This window comes from Anabrus simplex, chromosome 5 (assembly GCF_040414725.1).
Source record: "Anabrus simplex isolate iqAnaSimp1 chromosome 5, ASM4041472v1, whole genome shotgun sequence".
NCBI lineage: Eukaryota > Metazoa > Arthropoda > Insecta > Orthoptera > Tettigoniidae > Anabrus > Anabrus simplex.
The window spans coordinates 37428337-37449561 of NC_090269.1; positions in this window are offsets into that span (position 1 = coordinate 37428337).

The following is a 21225-nucleotide window of genomic DNA, read 5'->3' on the forward strand; positions in this document are numbered from 1 at the left end:
AAATCTTGATCAATTGTTGTGTATTTATGATTTTTCTCTCTACAATGTTCGCTCATGGCTGAGTAGCGATTATACTTTAGGGCATTAAGATGTTTGGAGTATCTTACATTGAAACTGCGGCCTGTTTGCCCAATATACATTGAAAGATATGATTGGCATTTTAATTTGTATATTACAGAGTTAGAAAATTTTTTGCTGTTGACAGTATGAGAATTTAAAAACATTTTTGTATTGGTGTGAACGGTCTTGAAAGCTACTTTTAACTTGTGTTTTTTAAAGATGTTTGAAATAGGATATATTATTATTATTATTATTATTATTATTATTAAAGGTAAATGTGGTGAACTTCTTTTTATTGGAAGATTGTTTTTCTAAGGTGGTCTTGGGTTTATTTCTAAATTTATTGAGAATTTTATTCACGAAAGCTTTACTGCAACCATTACCTTCGGCTATTGCATGAATGGTGCTGATTCCCTTTCTAAAATTCTTACAGGATAAAGGAACATTAAGAGCTCTGAAAATCAGACTATTGTAAGCTGTCTTCTTCTGTATCCCTGGGTGTAGAGAAGTTTGGTGGATTGTGTTTATTGTATGAGTGGGCTTCCTGTAAATATTAAAAGAAATGGTTTTATTCTGATTGCGAGTAATAGTTAAATCGAGATAATTAAGGGAATTGTTGTTCTCGGATTCTATCGTAAACTTTATGTGTGGAACCAGGTTATTAATTCAAGAACGGTGTTGCTGTCAGTAATGTGAGAATCCAGGATAATAAAAGTATCATCCACATACCGAGTCCAATGTTTGATCCCATTAATTTTACCTATAATGTGAGTGTATTCGCGGAAATCTACGTAAATATCAGCGAGGATTCCCGAGGCCGGTGACCCCATAGGAAGCCCCTTCTGTTGGTATATGATGTTATTAAAAGTAAAGAAGCCATTATTTAATGTAAACTTGAGGATCTGAATAAACTCTTCTATCTCCCCTATAGTCAATTTACTGAATTTGGAAAGATTGTTTTTTACTATTTCGATGGTTTTATTGACGGGTACATTCGCGTACATATTTACTATGTCAAAGGAGTGAAGGGTGTAATGTTTCGGTAACGTGAGATTTTTTATTCTATTGCAGAATTCCATGGAATTTTTAACTGACGTGTTAGCTTGAAAGGAATAATGTGTTTTAAGAAAATTGTGAATAAATTGGGATATTTTGTACGTCGGACTTCTTCTGAAGTTAATAACGGGCCTTATGGGGACATCCGCCTTGTGAATCTTCGGTAACGCTTTCGCCGTAGGTAACTTGGGATTCATGATGATCAATTTTGATTTTTCTACGTCATTAAACAAAAATAAAAAGTTCTTAATTAAAGCTTTCAGCTCTCTTTGTATTCTATTAGTAGGATCTCTTTTTACTGCGTTAAAGTTATTGTTAGTAAAGAAGAATTGTGCTTTATTTACGTAGTCACTTTTCTCCATAACTACAGTAGCATTACCTTTATCTGCTTTAGTTACTATTAAATCGTTATCTTTAATTTTCTTTTTGAGATTGTGTATGTTGGTGACTTGTTCTTTATTGGGTTTGCCAGAACCGGTATGTTTCTGATCGAAAGATGAAAGTAACTTTCGCTTAACTTCATATCTAACCTCATTTTGAACGTCTGTAGGTAACCTATTAACCGCTAATTCAGATTCAACCAACGTAATGATTAAATCGTCGTGGTTGAAGGACGTGTCCCAGTTATGTTTTGGTCCCTTATTTAATATCTTGAGGTCCTTAGGATCAAGGTCAACTTGACTGAGGTTCACTACCGGCGGGTGAAAAACGTTCGATTCCGCGTGATTCTGCGTGTTTGGGGTATTGTGGGAAGCTTCTATTAAGTTATTCCACTTCTTGTCAAGAGTGCTTTGTTTTTTCAATAAAACCTTATCGAATCTACTGGTGACGTCAGCTTGAAAAGAAGTCCATTCGAGAGGACATAATAAGGTCGAAACTTCTAAATGAGTGTCGTAAAGATTATTGTTAAGAAGAGCTTTTTTTCTTTTGAAGGAATTTAATTTCCTCTTTTATCCAAATTTTATCCGTTTTTCGTTGAGTCGCGCGGGTTTTAGCCGTGTCTCTATGAGTTTTCTTAGTAAATTTTAAGAAATTAGGTGTGACGTCATTAGTTAAGCATTTTCTTAAAAAACATAAATCTTTACCTAATTTCGCAACCTTTATCTTCAAATTACAATATAGGTTTGCTTTCTTACTAGCCTGGATGGCGTTACCATTGCAAGATATGAATCTCATTCCGTATTGACGGTTACCACTTTACAAAAGAAAATATTTATAAAATCCTCCTATCAATACAAGTCAAGTCATCTGTTAGATGAAGCAAAGTCTATACATGTTTCAGCCTAATCTCAAGGCCATCTTCAGTAGTAAAATAATGATTACGTATTATACTGTACAAACAAATTTAAAAAATTGAAAAAACAAAGCACTCTTGACAAGAAGTGGAATAACTTAATAGAAGCTTCCCACAATACCCCAAACACGCAGAATCACGCGGAATCGAACGTTTTTCACCCGCCGGTAGTGAACCTCAGTCAAGTTGACCTTGATCCTAAGGACCTCAAGATATTAAATAAGGGACCAAAACATAACTGGGACACGTCCTTCAACCACGACGATTTAATCATTACGTTGGCTGAATCTGAATTAGCGGTTAATAGGTTACCTACAGACGTTCAAAATGAGGTTAGATATGAAGTTAAGCGAAAGTTACTTTCATCTTTCGATCAGAAACATACCGGTTCTGGCAAACCCAATAAAGAACAAGTCACCAACATACACAAACTCAAAAAGTAAATTAAAAATAACGATTTAATAGTAACTAAAGCAGATAAAGGTAATGCTACTGTAGTTATGGAGAAAAGTGACTACGTAAATAAAGCACAATTCTTCTTTACTAACAATAACTTTAACGCAGTAAAAAGAGATCCTACTAATAGAATACAAAGAGAGCTGAAAGCTTTAATTAAGAACTTTTTATTTTTGTTTAATGACGTAGAAAAATCAAAATTGATCATCAAGAATCCCAAGTTACCTACGGCGAAAGCGTTACCGAAGATTCACAAGGCGGATGTCCCCATAAGGCCCGTTATTAACTTCAGAAATAGTCCGACGTACAAAATGTCCCAATTTATTCACAATTTTCTTAAAACACATTATTCCTTTCAAGCTAACACGTCAGTTAAAATTCCATGGAATTCTGCAATAGAATAAAAAATCTCACGTTACCGAAACATTACACCCTTCACTCCTTTGACATAGTAAATATGTACGCGAATGTACCCGTCAATAAAACCATCGAAATAGTAAAAAACAATCTTTCCAAATTCAGTAAATTGACTATAGGGGAGATAGAAGAGTTTATTCAGATCCTCAAGTTTACATTAAATAATGGCTTCTTTACTTTTAATAACATCATATACCAACAGAAGGGGCTTCCTATGGGGTCACCGGCCTCGGGAATCCTCGCTGATATTTACGTAGATTTCCGCGAATACACTCACATTATAGGTAAAATTAATAGGATCAAACATTGGACTCGGTATGTGGATGATACTTTTATTATCCTGGATTCTCACATTACTGACAGTAACACCGTTCTTGAATTAATAACCTGGATCCACACATAAAATTTACGATAGAATCCGAGAACAACAATTCCCTTAATTATCTCGATTTAACTATTACTCGCAATCAGAATAAAACCATTTCTTTTAATATTTACAGGGAGCCCACTCATACAACAAACACAATCCACCAAACTTCTCTACACCCAGGGGTACAGAAGAAGACAGCTTACAATAGTCTGGTTTTCAGAGCTCTTAATGTTCCTTTATCCTGTAAGAATTTTAGAAAGGGAATCAGCACCATTCATGCAATAGCCGAAGGTAATGGTTGCAGTAAAGCTTTCGTGAATAAAATTCTCAATAAATTTAGAAATAAACCCAAGACCACCTTAGAAAAACAATCTTCCCATAAAAAGAAGTTCACCACATTTACCTTTAATAATAATAATAATAATAATAATAATAATAATAATAATAATAATAATAATAATAATAATAATAATAATATATCCTATTTCAAATATCTTTTAAAAAACACAAGTTAAAAGTAGCTTTCAAGACCGTTCACACCAATACAAAAATGTTTTTAAATTCTCATACTGCCAACAGCAAAAAATTTTCTAACTCTGGAATATACAAATTAAAATGCCAATCATATCTTTCAACGTATATTGGGCAAACAGGCCGCAGTTTCAATGTAAGATACTCCAAACATCTTAATGCCCTAAAGTATAATCGCTACTCAGCCATGAGCGAACATTGTAGAGAGAAAAATCATAAATACACAACAATTGATCAAGATTTAAAGATCCTGCATTACGAACAGAAAGGTCCCTTATTTAATATACTAGAGAATATATACAGATATCGACCAATATAACAATCCCGTCTATAACTTAAATGAAATCAATGAAAAGAAAAATATGTTATTGGAAACCTTTGTCCCGCTCATCTGCGAACAGTTCATTAATAAAAAAGAGTTTCACTACTGACATTCTAGAACAAGACCCGCCCTTCCATCAACACCCTCCTTCCGCGAATCACAACGTCCCTCCCTCCCTGCCCCTCCCCCTCCATTACCCCTCCCAACCACATCGACACAGATACACAGTAAGCCACACACAGGCTTAGTTGTCAATGTGACTTGAGACCGACAAGGTCATCTCCATTCGAGATGACAACTTTTAGTTACAAGTAAGTCATATGAGTTTTCTTTTCGAACATCATTTTTAACTTGTTTTTCATCCACTCATATATTCCTTTTCTCATTACAGATGGTATACACGTTTTATTCGTAGTATTGACGGTCTCACTACACTCCTCAGCATTGTGTTTTTATGTAACAGTCAGCAAGATCTATTGGACGAGGGGACTTTGCACCTCAATGTGTTTTTAACTCACTAATCATGATCACTGTCACTTCTCATCATTACGTTTTTTAATTTGTTTGTATATTATGTAATCATTGTTTTACTACTGAAGATGGCCTTGAGATTAGGCTGAAACATGTATAGACTTTGCTTCATCTAACAGATGACCTGACTTGTATTGATAGGAGGACTTTATAAATATTTTCTTTTGTAAAGTGATAACCGTCAATACGGAATGAGATTCATAACTTGCAAGAGCACAATATGTCACCAAGAATACCTACAACAAAAAGGGCCTGTCAATAGCTACAAAATTAAAATATTACAAAACAGTCACTCAACCAGTAATAACAAACGCAAGCGAAACCATCTTCAAAACAACTAACCCTGCACAAATAGGCAAAATACTCAAGATAGAGAGAAGAATCATTAGAACGTGCATCAACAAATCATACCAAAAAGATGGACACTAGAGAGTAGCTTCTAGTGAAACAGTCTACAAGGAAATAGAACCAGTAATGAGCACAATCAGGAAGAAACGCATTTCATTTTTTGGACATCTAATCAGGACACAAGAGAACAGGATCATCAGGAGAAAAAAGAAAAATTATGGAATAGTAAGTGCAACATAAAGTGGATTACATAAATCAAGGAAGATATGGATGAACTACAAATTACAGTGGAAGACCTAAGAAACAAAACCAACAAAATCAAGAAACTCACAGACAAAAAAACCAGACTGCAAATCAGAATCAACAAACAGACAATAGGAAGGGTGATTTCCGATGAAGAAAGAAGGATAAGATCAGAGAGAATGAAGAAGTACTGGGCTGACAGGAAACTGAAAAATTATTTGTATAAAGTTGGCTAGAGTTGTCCAATGAAGGCCATAAAATGTAAATAATAATAATGACAGCTTCCAATCACAAGGCTTTGAGGAAGGAGCTCTCCATAGCTTGAGAATCAAGTTATTCCAGATATGATCTTCATGGACGATATCCTTCCACTCACATTAACACCTGTCAAGATGAAAACAGTTTTAACAAAATATAGTGAACCCCTTTAAGCCGACCAGATGAAAAAAAGAAGGAAAAAAAACCTGGTCTTTTAGAGGGGTGGTCTTTTCAAAGGGAAATGTCAAACAACTATTACTACTACCACCACCAACTACGGTACAATGCACATAGCAATATGCTGATTAATGATGATGGTCTTAATGAAAAAACACAAGCATATTTATAACTACAGTACTGTACACTGTACAGTACTTTAATGAACAATACTGTACAGTATTTAGAACTTTATTTACTAATTCATCATCATCATCATCAACATCGGTTTGCCCTTCCAGCGAGGTGGGTGGGGTGTTTGAAAATGAGCATCTTCCAAAGTTGCCTATTCAAAAAGATTTTGTTATCCATGACAGATTCCCAATTCCATCCTCTTCTCTCCACGTCTTCCCTCAGTTGGTCCATCCATCTTCTCTACCTGTTACTCTCTTTTCCAAATAAGCACATGGTAACCTTGTGCTATTCATTCGTTTAACATGCCCATACCATTTAAGTCTAGATGACCTAAGTCTTTCCACCATCAATTCATTTATACCTAGGTTATATTGGATCTCATCATTTTTCACATGATCAAGTTGTGTCTTTTGGAGTGCAGTTCTAAGAAATTTCACTTCACAGGCCTGAAACCTACTACAATCCTTTGATGTTAGTGTGTAGGTTTCCAGAGAATATGTAAGGAAGGGAATAATTTTTGTTCTTTGTGGGACCTTCTCACCCCATAGTAGGTGTCTAATGATACTGTAAAAGTTAGAGCCTTTGGTTACTCTGTTTGTTATTTGTAGCTTAGCTCTATTATTACTAACCATTACGCTTCCTAAATATCTGAATTGGTGTACTGCTTCAACTTGGTGGTCCTGTATCTTTAGGTTGCATTCTGTATTATGTCTGCTGATTTTCAATGCTACTGTTTTTGATGGGTTCAGTTTCATGGTTCTTACACCAAGCATTCAGATTATTTTGCACTCCCTCCTCTGTTTCATCCCATATTGCCACATCATCTTCAAACACCAGAGTCTGAAGATCTTTATTACCTTTTCCTTTCAGTTCCTTTAAAATTGTATCCATAACTGCTATGAATAGAAGAGGTGATATGGCATTTTCCTGTTGTACTCCTTTGGTTGTATTGAGCCATTCAGAGTGACCATCTCCAATACTGGATCTTCCTGATAAGGTACTCCGGTACATCAAGTTTTCTAAGACTTTTCCAAATAGTGATCTAGGAAAATTATCATAGCCTTTTCAAGGTCCATAAACACAATAATTAGGTCTTTTCCTCTTTCCCAGTGTTTCTCTGCCAACATCCTCAAAGGAAATATCAGATCTGATGTGCTTCTTCCAGCCCTAAAGCCATGTTGTTCCTCTTCTAAGATAGGCTCTACTATATCCTTTATTCTGACTTTAATGATCTTCTCCATAATTTTAAGGCCATGTCATAGAAGGGTAATGCCTCTGTAATTTTAACTTTTCCTTCTACTCCCTTTCTTAAAGATAGGAACTATCATCCCTTTTGTCCAATCTTCAGGTATTTCATTATCCTTCCATATAGTTCGGAGAACTCTACACAGCCACTGTATTTCTGGTGGACCAGCAGCTTTAATCATGTCAGCTGTAACTTCATCAGCTCCTGCTGACTTACCACTTCTCATCATATGGAGAGTTTGCTCTACTTCTGTCCATGTAATTGGGATATCTTCCTCTATTGTTTTTTGTACTACATCCTCAACAGAGATCTCATTAGGGCCATTTAGGAGCTTGTCAAAATACTGTCCCATTGTATCCCTGATATCTATCATATTGCAAACTATATTCCCATCTACTGTCTCCAGAGCTGTAACTGCTTTTTTATCTGATCTTTTACTTTTTATTATTCCATATATCATTTTCATATTCCCTTTACTGTCTTTATCCAGTTTAGTTGTGCATTCTTCCCAACTTATCTCTTTTTCTTCCCATAAAATTCTCTTGACTTTTAACTTCCTGTATCTATATTCTTTCACCATCTCTTCCAATTTATTGTTGTCTATTCGGTCGCTGTTGATTCTTCTGTTAGACTTAACCACATCAAGAGCTTTTTTGGCTTTATTCCTTTTCATTATGGCTTCTTTCACTTCATCATTCCACCGAGATGTTCTTTTCTCTCTAACTCTTTTGCTTGTTCTTGCACATATGTTATCTGCACTACCAACCAGACTTGCCTTAAAATCATTCCATTCTTCATTACCTGTCTTTGTATCTGTCACTGGTATTTTAGCTCTGATTTCCTCTTGAAACTGCTGTTTGACTTCCAGATCTTTCAATTTTCAGTCTTTAATTTGTGGTTTTTTCTTCTTGTTTACCTAAATAATAGGTTTGGTGACTCTTAGGTTTGCAATGAGGAGTCAATGGTCACTATCAAGGCTCTCATTAGGTATCACTTATACACCATGCACTTTTTCTCCACTTGGCCTATCTGTGACGAAAAGGTCTATCACTGATCTATACTGACCATACAAGCTGTATCTCGTTATCTTGTGACTATCCCGTGTCAGAAACCACAAGTTCTTCACCAGATGTTGGTTTTGTGTACATAGATCAAGCAGAAGTTCACCTTCATCATTTCTATTACCAAATCCATATGGACCAATAATTTGTTCATAACCTGACCTATCAGTTCCTATTTGGGCATTAAAATCCCCAATTATCATTATGTTCTCTTCACCAATGATGTCCTCTAGTTTTTCTAGGAAGCTTGCACTTTGGTCGTCACTACTAATTATATCGGATGTAATCTACAATATATACATAGGAACAGTACCTCAATAATTCTCCTTCCTCATGTATTCCAATATTGAAATCCCTTGACACCAGCGTGGTTAAACCACTCAAACACAGAGTCATATGATTGCCATAGTATTTTCTTTGTGTCTTTATTTGCATTTTCCTCCCATTCTTTCAAGTAACAGTCAAGTTTTGCAACTGTATTCTGAATTTAGCTTTTCCAGCAGTTAAATTGATTCGCTAATTAACACTGCAATTGTCCTTTCACTTTCTTCAATCAAAGAAATTCATTCTTCTAGAGAAATAACATATATTTTTCTCTTTTACAGGACAACTTGCTCTCACTTTGAAGACAGAACAATCACTAGTACATTTCTTAAGATTTTAACACTAACAAGGGAACATCGGCAATGGGTAAGTCGCCGATCGCGATGAAACTTGGAAAACACATTGAGGTACACGTAAAAATGATGTCGGCATCAATTTTGGGTGCCAACATTCATTAGGGCGTTAACTACAGGGCCTAAAAGTTGCAACTTATCAAATTCCGCGCGATCAGCGATGAATACTTGCTGGCCAATGCTAAGCTGGCACACTGCGTATCTGGAGACACGCCTCTGCAGCTCCTCCCCTCCCAGATGGTTTTCCGTGGTTTCCCATTTTCACACCAGGCAAATGCTGGGGCTGTACCTTAATTAAGGCCACGGCCGCTTCCTTCCCACTCCTAGCCCTTTCCTATCCCATTGTCGCCATAAGAACTATCTGTGTTGGTGCAACGTAAAGCAACTAGCAAAAAAAAAAAAAAAAAAAAAAAGAATAATTTTGTTCTCTTGGGTACTTTGTCATCCTATAAAAGCTCTCTGACTCAATGATAAAATGTTGTACCTATACTTAGTCTGTTATTAATTTCAGGGTTGATTTCATTACTTTCATTAATAATGCTACCTAGATATGTAAACTGTTCTACATTCTCTAACCGTTCTCCGTCTGTGTTCACTTGGCTTCTCTTTTTCTCTTTTCCACAGTGCATGACTACAGTTTTCTTTTTACTAATTAACATTCCAAACTCCTTCAGATTTTCATTCCAAATGTCCAGTCTCCTTTGTACTTCCATTTCTCCCTTTCCCCAAATCACCACATCATTTGCAAATACCAAAGCATTCACTTCATCACTACTGATACTCTGTTTTACACGTTTTATGATTTCATCCATCAATATAATAAACAATAATGGTAACAGTGGACTTCCTTGCTCGAGACTTTATTTTTGTATAAAATGTTTCAGTGTCACCACTCCCCACTTGTACACTGCTTTTACTCTCAAAATGCAACATTTTTATCTTGTTAATTAATGATTTTGGTACATTCGTTTTCCGTAGGTATTCCCATACATGTTTTCTCTTAACTGTATCATAAGCTTATTCCAAATCCAAAAGTGATTTCCTTGTTCCTTTCCATCTGTTTTTCCATTATAATTCGCTCTTTAAGTATCAATTCTAGTTGATCTGTTTGGTCTAAAACCATATTTTTCTTCCTCTAACTCTGTTTCTATTATATCCCTCAGTCTTTTGTCTATGTCTTCCTCCATTAATTTTAGCCCATGCGATAATAAGGTTATACTTCTATAATTTTCATATTTCTTCCTATTTCCTTTCTTTTTGCTAGTGGCTTTACGTCGCACCCACGCAGATAGGTTTTACAGAGACGATATTGCCTTTTTTGAACAATGGTACAATGCTTCCTTGTTGCCAATCTTCATCCTTCCATATGGCATTGAGGGCTCGGGATAGCCACTGTAGTCCACTGCTTCCTGCTGCCTGAATCATATTAACATTGAATTAGTCTTTTCCGCTTGCTTTACCTTTGGTCATTGCTTTCACTGCCCTTTCAAGTTCCAAACGTGTTATCGGGTTCTCTTCTTTTTCTCCATCTATTATTTCCATTTTCTTATCTCCTTCTTCCTTCGAGCAGTCATCCTCATTATAAAGTTTTTCAAAATATTTTGCTATCACCTTCTGAAGACCCTTTTCTCACATACTATGGATCCATCTTCTCTCTCTAATGCCTTGATCTTTTCTTGATTTATTTTTGATTTTATTACTCTGTATAATAGGTTCTGATTTCCTCGACTATCTTGGTCAATTTTGTTTGTAAACTCTCCCCAACATTTCTCCTTTTCTTCCTTGATACTCCTCTTTACTTGTAGTTTCATCTTTTGTATTCCACATGTAACCTTTCTATCTTATTCTCATCCCTCTGATAGGTTTTTTGCTTTGCCTTATCCATTTCTTTCTTCACCTTGTTCTATTCTTTTATTTCTTTTTTTGTCTGTCTATCACCATGTCTCCTTTCCCTTAACCTTTGCTTTTGTTTTCCCACATACCTCAATTGCTGCTTCCACAAATGTCCATCTTAAATTGTCCTGCTCTTCTTCTCCACTTCGTATCTCTGTGTTAGGCAACTTCCTTTTTATACAATCTTGAAATGGCATTCTTTTATCCTCCTCCTCCAATTCTCAAATCCTGATCTTTGGTTTGTTCTTCTGTACAATTTTAGGGATTTTTACTTGTTTTAATTTCACAATTAATAATCTATGATCACCTTCCATACTTTCACTGGCGATTATCTTTGTATTCATGACGTATCTTCTCCATTCTCGGTCTGTTATTATAAAATTGATGAGTGCTCCATACTGTCCATCCCAACTATATCGGCTGATCTTATGGCTATTCCTCTTCATAACCCATATGTTCTTTATTATGAGGTTATTTCTGATACAAAAGTCCAACAGTTTCTCTCCATCTTCATTTCTATCCCCATACCCATGTGGGTATCCCATTCTATCAGTTCCCACATGGGCATTCAGATCTCCCATTATCATGATCTCATCTCCAACAATATGTGTTTCCAGTTCATTGAGGAAATCATCTTTTTCTTACACGCTACATCCTGTCTGTGGAGCATACACCTGTATTATCTTCAGTAGTACTTTGTTTACATGTATGTGCATTATTATAATTCTTTCATTTACATACCGGTACTCAACTTCAGCTATTGGTTCAACATTCTGATTCTTTAAATTCCACTCCATTTCTTTTCTCTTTACTGTTACCCATCTAGTACAAGGTGTACCCCTTTCTTAGTTTCTTCATTCCTTTCCCTTTCCATTTTACTTCACTTAATCCCAGGATGTCAAGTTTTCGTCTCTCCATTAGGTCAATCAATTCATTTTCCTTCCCATTCATTGTTAAAATATTTATTGTTCCAAATCGGGTTTTGTTTTCTGATCTAACACTTGCACGAACATCAGCATTACCATCATACTGTACAACTGTAGCTAGAGACTTGTCAATTCCATTTCCATTTTTACACTTCCATCCAAGGCATGTATTATAGTTGAAAGCAAGTACAAATTTACTCATCTGCTGACCTGCTAAGCCTAACACATCTGAGGATTTTCTTTCGGGCTTTACTCCCTTAGCCTTTGAAGATTCCTCTTCTCCACAAGGCAGTGGTTTCCTCTTCTAATTTTCCCCAGAGAGGATGGGTTGCCTCATCCACCACCTTCACCATTCCGAAGGTCTCCTTCTCTGCCTAAGTTGCTGTTAAGGTCTTCACCCGTAACCCTGGGCATGGGTTCCACGTTATACCCCGTGAGACTGGGTGGATGCGCCAGACAAGAATTACTCAAGTGAAGGATTACCTTGGCTAATATAAAAATACTGGATAGAAAGATACCAAACATCAGATATAAAGCACAGAAAACCTATTTAACTTGGTAATTAAGAGGCGGCCGGAGCTGGAACGGCCGGCCACCAGCTCAGTAGTTGTTGTGACATGGGTCAAAAGTTTGTAAGAGTTTTTATAAGGAAACGGAACAAGGTAAATATATTTTGTTTTTATAGCGCACGGTAGTCTGTGATACACTTTTCATTAGTGCAAAAGCATTTCAAAAGGAAATGAAAATATATTTATAAAATGGTAATTAAAATAACGAATCTCCATATGAAATTGAGCTCTGAACCGTGGTTTTCCTAAACTTGTTTTAAGTGAAGATGGTGTTCAAATTGGAAGCAAACTATACCGTAGCGAAGTTTATATCTTTCTCTAAGGGGCTACTTTAACATACTTCAAAATTAGGGTTTCTTTATATATTTAATCGTGATTTTAATAAAGCTCTGCTTATTGACTTCCGAGTGTCGGCCGAATTCTAGTGCTGGTAGTTCAGTCAGTTTCCGTCAGATGCCGCAGCGCCTTGTCCTTGAAGAGGGATGATGACAGATTAGCTCTTACCCACGCAGGGATGTGGTGAGCGAGATCTTCAGCTGCTATCAGTCGCTTCCTCACCCTTGCTTCATAACAAGCGGCAGTGGACACGCTGACAATACTTTGTTACTCGCTAGTTGTGGTATGACCTTTCAATAGCACGTTATATTTTGTCGTGTTTTATTATGCCGTATCTTTTTACCGAGTGCAATGGAATGGCAAAATGCTTGATTTGTAATAAGACATTAAACTTTATTAAAAATGTTAACACTGGGCGAGCTGGCCGTGCGGTTAGAGGCGCGCGGCTGTGAGCTTGCATCCCGGAGATAGTGGGTTCGAATCCCACTGTCGTCAGCCCTGAAGATGGTTTTACGTGGTTTCCCATTTTCACACCAGGCAAATGCTGGGGCTGTACCTTAATTAAGGCCGCGGGCGATTCCTTCCAACTCATAGGCCTTTCCTATCCCATCGTCGCCATAAGATATATCTGTGTCGGTGCGACGTAAAACCACTAGCAAAAAAAAGTATCATTCATCGACATTATTCTTTAAAATACGCCGAAGAATATGACAAATATGTTGGTGAAGAACACCATGAAGATGCGAATTAACAGCTGCCTTATCTGAGGTAGGTGTTATCCGACTTTATTGAATTGTCTTTGTTATATTAGTGACGCAATGATATTTACTATTCAAACTAAGACAATTAACTTATTGTTATTGGTAATTGTAGGTCGGAGGTGAATAGGTCGGAGGTGAATCGTCAGTTCGAATAAGCTACAACATATCTCACTAAAAGAATGGTTAAATGGCGTAACGTTACAGAAAGAGATGTAGTAATGGTTGAGAATCCGCATACTGAATAGTAGTTGCTACTAATGTTTCTGTATTATCTCTGTGTGTATACATTTATAAAACTATTTTAAGGTTTAGTAGAATAAGAATAAATTGCTATAAATATATGTTGTTCCTCTTTCAGTTGTAGCCTATTACAATATGGGCAGTGGCGGTTCTAGATACTTAAAACCCGAGCTCGATAGCTGCAGTCGCTAAAGTGCGGCCAGTATCCAGTATTCGGGAGATAACAGGTTCGAACCCCACTGTCGGCAGCCCTGAAGATGGTTTTCCGTGGTTTCCCCATTTTTACACCAAGCAAATGCTTGTACCTTAATTGAATCGATTATTTCAGAAACAAGTCAAGCGCCAAATCTGTCATGTTTGGGAAAATGAAAGGAACTGTCTAGCATCAGACAATATGTTACGGTAAGCAGGCCCCGATTTACAAATGGGCGGACTGGGCATTTGCCCAGGGCGCCAGTTTTTGAGGGTCGGTGGCTGGCGGATCGAGTAATTATGGCCTGCGTGAATTACGTCTTAAATTCATTACACTCAAATTACTTTTAGATTCAACAAATTATTCCAGTTAGGCTATTTTATTAGACTATATAAAACACTTTAAACTATTCTAACTTTAAAACCTGAATTTAATCTATATATTTACATTTTTTTTAAAAAAGTGTCTTATTTCTAAAATTATTTGCTTACATACAAATTATCAAACTGAACCGACGGCTTTTTAAATAACAATAAAAACAGCCTCATTCTTATTTGGCTGTTATCTTTATTTGGCTTGATAACTTTAATTATGAGAATTAACTGTATTTGCATAATGTACTGTTTAAAAACTCATAATCTTGAAAACTGTAATATTTAATTATTTTTTAGAACGAGCAGAGGGGCGGGCGGCTAAATATTGTTTGCCCAGGGCGCTAACTACTTGAAATCGGGGCCTGACGGTAGGGGTTTTAATATTTTAGCTTGAAAGTATTATATCTTTTAATAATTTCTATCTAAGGAAAAATATGTTGTGCTTATTAACTTTGCCGTAAAAAAACCGGAACAAATTTCCACTTAACTGGTTTCTGAAATAAACGAGTGTTGCAAATATATTTTTATGGGATGGTTCTTGAATTTTGAAGGGATTTTGTCATAAACCCCATATTTGTTTTAAAAAAAACCATATTTTAATAGGTTTAGACTGTATTGCTGATAAAAAAGGATGAAATCAGCAATGCCTGCTCATCATGACAGGAGGTAATCAATCTGCATAAACAAACTCCGTAGCACATTCTGTCTCTGTAGTAGGCCATTGTAAAATGCTGTCATAAAAGTATTCATATTCCATCAGGTAAGGTTTTAAGGCATTTAGTTCACGTATCTTCTTGATATTGATGGGCACCTAAAACAAACAATAACAAAGAATAATGTAGGGCTCAGACCAGGTACTTCCTTGTCTGGGTAAGAAATATAACCTTCTCCCTTTAACTTTGCATTCCGAATAATATTACGCGTGTGAGTTTGTTTGTCTACCACCCCTCGTTTCCTTTTTAGATACAGGTTCGTCTTCTGATTTATTTTTGCTACAGTAGTGGCTTTACGTCGCACCGACACAGATAGGTCTTATGGCGACGACGGGATAGGAAAGGCCTAGGAGTTGGAAGGAAGCGTCCGTGGCCTTAATTAAGTTACAGCCCTAGCATTTTCTTGGTGTGAAAATGGGAAACCACGGAAAACCATCTTCAAGGCTGCCGACAGTGGGATTCGAACCCGCTTCTGAATTTTCAGACATATCACTTCTTCTTCTTAATCTGTTTACCCTCCAGGGTCGGTTTTTCCCTCGGACTCAGCGAGGGATCCCACCTCTACCGCCTCAAGGGCAGTGTCCTGGAGTTTCAGACTTTGGGTCGGGGGATACAACTGGGAAGAATGACCAGTACCTTGCCCAGGCGGCCTCACCTGCTATGCTCAACAGAGGCCATGTGGAGGGATGGGAAGATTGGATGGGTCAGGTAAGGAAGAGGGAAGGAAGCGGCCGTGGCCTTAAGTTAGGTACCATTCCGGCATTTGCCAGCAGGAGAAGTGGGAAACCACGGAAAACCACTTCTAGGATGACTGAGGTGGGAATCGAACCCACCTCTACTCAGTTGACCTCTCGAGGCTGAGTGGACCCCGTTCCAGCCCTCGTACCACTTTTTCAAATTTCGTGGCAGAGCCGGGAATCGAACCCGGACCTCTGGGGGTGGCAGCTAATCACACTAACCACTACACCACAGAGGCGAGACATATTACTAAGAATATAAAAAACACTGCACTGAACAAAAGAAACACTTTTTGAATCAGTTGTTCACAAAACTAGGAACATGCGATTCCAGAAACACAACAATGACAACAAAAACAGATGAACAGCTGGTTATTCTGGATTCAGAACAGCAGCGCCAACCAGAAAGGTACCAGCAGTTTATCGCAGAAACCAACCAAGCGGTGTCACTTAACTGGTTTCTGAACTAAATACGAAATTCAACGTAATGCTTGACTATTATAGGACGACGTTTCTTGACTGGTTTCAGCACCAAAATGTGCGTATAACTCATTTTCCCATTTTTAGGCACTTGACTGCTTTATGAAATAATCGATTCAATTAAGGCCACGGCCGCTTCCTTCCCACTCCCAGCCCTTTCCTGCCCCACCGTCGTCATAAGACCTATCTGTGTCTGTGCGACGTAAAGCAACTAGCAAAAAAAAGAGATGTCACTTGAAGAAGAAGGATATATGAAAGTGAGGAGCCCGGCACAAGTAAGTGGAAATAAAGATAGGACTCAGCTAAGGGCTCCGTGGTCGCCAACCCAGACTCCCAAGTTCAGAGCCTATGGGGCCCGCTTTAGTCGCCTCTTACGACAGGCAGGGGATACTGTGGGTGTTATTCTACTACCCCCACCTACAGAGGGAAGTTGCAGTGCCCCTCAGCTGTTGCGTTCTTTACCAGCACCGTTTCTGAGTTTCATAACGGGTAGGTATACAAAACCGTCGTTTACAGTCCTTGTATTTCTTGGAAATTGGGTTATCCAACGTAACTGGAATAACTCACAGGTCAGATAGGTCATTCCGGTGAGCAGCGTTGCTGTTGGCTAAAGCGCCTGACGTCACCGAGAGCGAGAATGAAGTGGTATATTTTTGAGCTTAGTAGTTACTCTAATTACACTCCACTCAAGTCATGAAATACAGAACTAATGGATATTTAGATGCTGTAACATTTATTATTTAAAACTTATACGAAAACATACGACTTCAAATCCGTCTTTGTAAAGACAAAGAGACTCTCACAACGGCTCGGGAACGCAGGCCTTCTGCCCCTTGGCAGGTTCGATCCTGGCTCAGGGCGGTGGTATTGGAAGGTCGAGACATTAAAGAACTCTTGCGGGACAACATTCCGGCACCTCTGTGTCTCCGAAAACAAGTTATTTGATCGAATTCAAATTTTAACACAATATGCAATGGGATGTTTTATACATTGTTTATATATTTCAGAACTGTTTGTTTCCAAGAGGAAAAAACTGTTATAAATTTGTAAGGCTCTTTTTTTTACTCACGGTTGTTGGAAAATTCCGTTCTTGGTCGCGTTACAATATTTATCGTATGTCCAAAGTATCACTGTGTGACTAAAAAATTCGTAAATGAATTAACTTCTGTTATATCAGTTTGTATTTTCATTGGATAGAATTATATTATGTTTCACTGACTGGCCGGTACAGAGAAAGACGTGAGGCGGGTACGGGATTGATGCTCTACTTCATTTCATCATCGGAAACAGTGTCCGGCGTGCTGGCCTTTGGTCACAGGGGTCCCGGGTTCGATTCCCGACAGGGTTGGTAATTTTAACCATAATTGGTTAATTTCTCTGGCATGGGGGCTGGGTGTATGTGTCGTCACCATCATCATTTCAACCTCATCACGACGCGCAGGTCACCTACGGGTGTCAAATCGAAAGACCTGCATCTGGCGAGCCGAACTTGTCTTCGGACACTCCCGGCACTAAAAGCCATACGCCATTTCATTTATATTTGTCGGAAACAGTACCTTATTTTGACTGTTTAGTTCAGCACTAACCCATGCTCAATAATTTCCTGGAATGTTTCGCATTCCGTACAAATGTCAACACCATCAGCTCCGTGCAAGTACTGTATCACAACTTCCTGGTGACAGACTAAGTGACGCTGGAGGGTGAGAGGGGAATCGCTCGTTCGGCCTTGGCCTTTTGTACTGCTATCTATGCACCCGCGATATAACTATCAGTGGAGTTAGTTGTCGACATCAACGAGACTAGTGGCGATATTTTGAAATAAAATGTGAATCTAGAACTGACTCCGGCCACCTCTTAAAACAAAGTTATTACATGGAGCAGAAATTTGGGGAGTAGTTGTAAGTTAATTTGCCAAAATAACAATGGGATTGCCAAAGCGGCACTGCAAACAGTGGAGTGAAAATGCTGTATGAAGGGACAGGTAGATGGACAGATATTGTTAAACGAACACTTAAATATTAGTTAAAACTAGAAAGGGGGGCAGGAGATGAAATTCTAAGGACAGCATACTAGCACTAAATGAAACATCAAAATGAGGGCTACTGGGTGGATGAGGTAAAGAAACTACTAAGATGAGGGGGTACCACTGGGAAAGAAATTTATCAAGGGATGATACAAGATTGTGTAAGAAGGTGGTCTAAGAGGGAAAGACATAGAAAAACAAACAATAAGGACAGGCCGCAATGGCACGAGAACACTTGCAGAAATGTATAAAATATATAAAAATACGGCAGTAAGGATGGAAATGTTAACAAAAAGGGAAATTAGGGTGGCTGATGGGAGTACATAAGCCATAAGACAAGGAAAATCAATGCATTTTATGCAATAAAGATATGGAAATGTCACACCTACTAATACACTGTAAAGAAACAGGAAAGATCAGAGAAAAATATAGTCTACTGTAGATGACAAGGAGATAGGTAAAACTGAAAATGAACCTGAACTCTACTCTTGTTAAGTTATTGAACAGAGAATGGAAGAAATCTGGGAGAACAGCAAAACTACAGTATGTAACACAGTAGAAGTCCGTTATAGCGAGAATTCATAACGGTGAAAATTTTACTTGCTATAGCGGATTGTTATATCAGATTTTTCATAAAAGTCTGGAAAAACCCCATACACATTCAAATCGGTATGAAACAACACAATCTTTGTTCTGAACTTGCGTTTTCGCAGATAATATCCACATTGCGGCTTACTCCTTTGTTATTTTTCGAAATCAGATACTACCTGAAAGTGTATGTTTAATTTAATTCTGAAAAAGTTATAGTATCATTCCAGAGGCCTCTGTGACAAATATTTCAGTTTTCTTCTTCAAGAAGCATCACCAACCTAACAGTATATGCATCAAGAAAACCTATTTCAAGCGCATGTAGAGAAATGATAACCTCCTTGTTACAAATTTACATGAGAATAGCCTTTCTGAAATGTAAGTAGATGTGAGAAAATATAAACTATTCTCTGAAATCAGTGATGTACTCTGCCATATCATGAGGTGTATCACATTCTTACTAGATTTCATTATATAACATTAACATTAAGCGATCTTTTACTTTAGCCTTTATTTCTAACGAGTTAATAACTGCTATTGGCAATGTTATTTACTCATTTATTACAAAAACATGTTATCCTCTTTCATTTTGAATTTTCTTTTAACTCATTGCGGACCGTGGACGGCGTAAGACGTTCAAGCTTGCTCCTATGCTGCGGGCCGTGGACGGCGTAAGACGTTTAATGTTTCGCGCGAAGCAATGCTGTTTATATTCGTCATCTATGCATTCTTACACCTTAGTCAGCGTTACTGGTTGTAGCAGGAAGTTGGTTGACCTTGTTGAGATAACCCTCGCGTTGAGTGGACTCCTTACCGAGTGTAGTATAATGGCTTATAATACAAATTTTCTTATGGAAGATTAAATAGATATTGTTCACAATGATTATTCTGGTGATGAACTTATTCCTGAAACAGACTCAGATAGTGAAAGTGAGAGTGGTGAGGAAATTGCGATTCTCGAATCCGATAGGCCTATAGAGAAAAGTGAAGTGCCTGATACATATCATTCTAGTTATTGTCCACCCGTTCCACCATTTACAGAGACTTCAGGTATAAACGTTCAAATAGAAAATAAGCAGGATATTTTGAGTTACGTGAGTGTTTCATGAATGACGAATTTTAACAGTATGTGTGAGCAGACCAGTCTATACGCGAGTCAAGTGATAAGTGCGGCGCCCCGGCCTTTCACAAAGAATTCGATCATGCAATCGTGGAAACCGATTGGTCCAAAATCCTGATATAAAAATGTACTGGACTGAAGACCCTGTTATTAATACTACGATATTTTCTAAAACAATGTTCCGAATACGCTTCCTTCATATTCATTTCTTCACTTCGGTGACAGTAATCGTTATGCCGAAAATATAGATAGGCTGTATAAAATTAGACGTATTTTGAAACCTGTCACACCATATATCACACCTTAAATATTTACTACAGGTAAGCACAAAGTATCATTTTTTCTAACACTTATAGTTTAGGAGTAAATGTAAATTGTATTAAGTGATGCACGTCAAGAGGGCCGGGCATGAAAATGGCTGGTCCAGGCATTCAAGTGTCCCGTTCAGAAGCAGGTACTGAACGTGTTAAAGACAGCAGTTGATGGGTATTACTAATAGACTCCGACATTGATTTCGAAAGTCGACGAGACAGCTCGCAAAGGTACTTAGTGAGGTAACGATACGGGTACCGAAGATGATCGACTGCATACAACACAATCACTGGGTGCATAAATATCTAACAGACACTTAATCACTCGTAATAGCACGTGTCAGTGATAGGGCTCTTGCTGTAACCAAAGGATAATACACAGTTTATGTGGGAATTTTGAAGGGACAGACAAAAACTGCAGTTATTTCGGGGCTCTCGTTATATGCCATACTCGCTACAGTGGACTTTTACTGTATTATAAAAGAAATGAAAAGAAAAATCTAAAGAAGGTGAAAATAGAGAAGCTGCATGTAGCTCGTATTAAGGATATGCATGGGAGGTATCCTAGACTCTATGACTTAGTGAAAGTTGAGGAAATAACATACTGGTGACTGGCTCCAAACAGAAGCTGCTACCCCCTAATGGCCGGATAGTTCAAGCTTATAAAATGAAAATTACACTTTTGCACTCAAACTACTGTAACTCGGAAAGTATTTAAGATATCGACCTCGAACATGGAA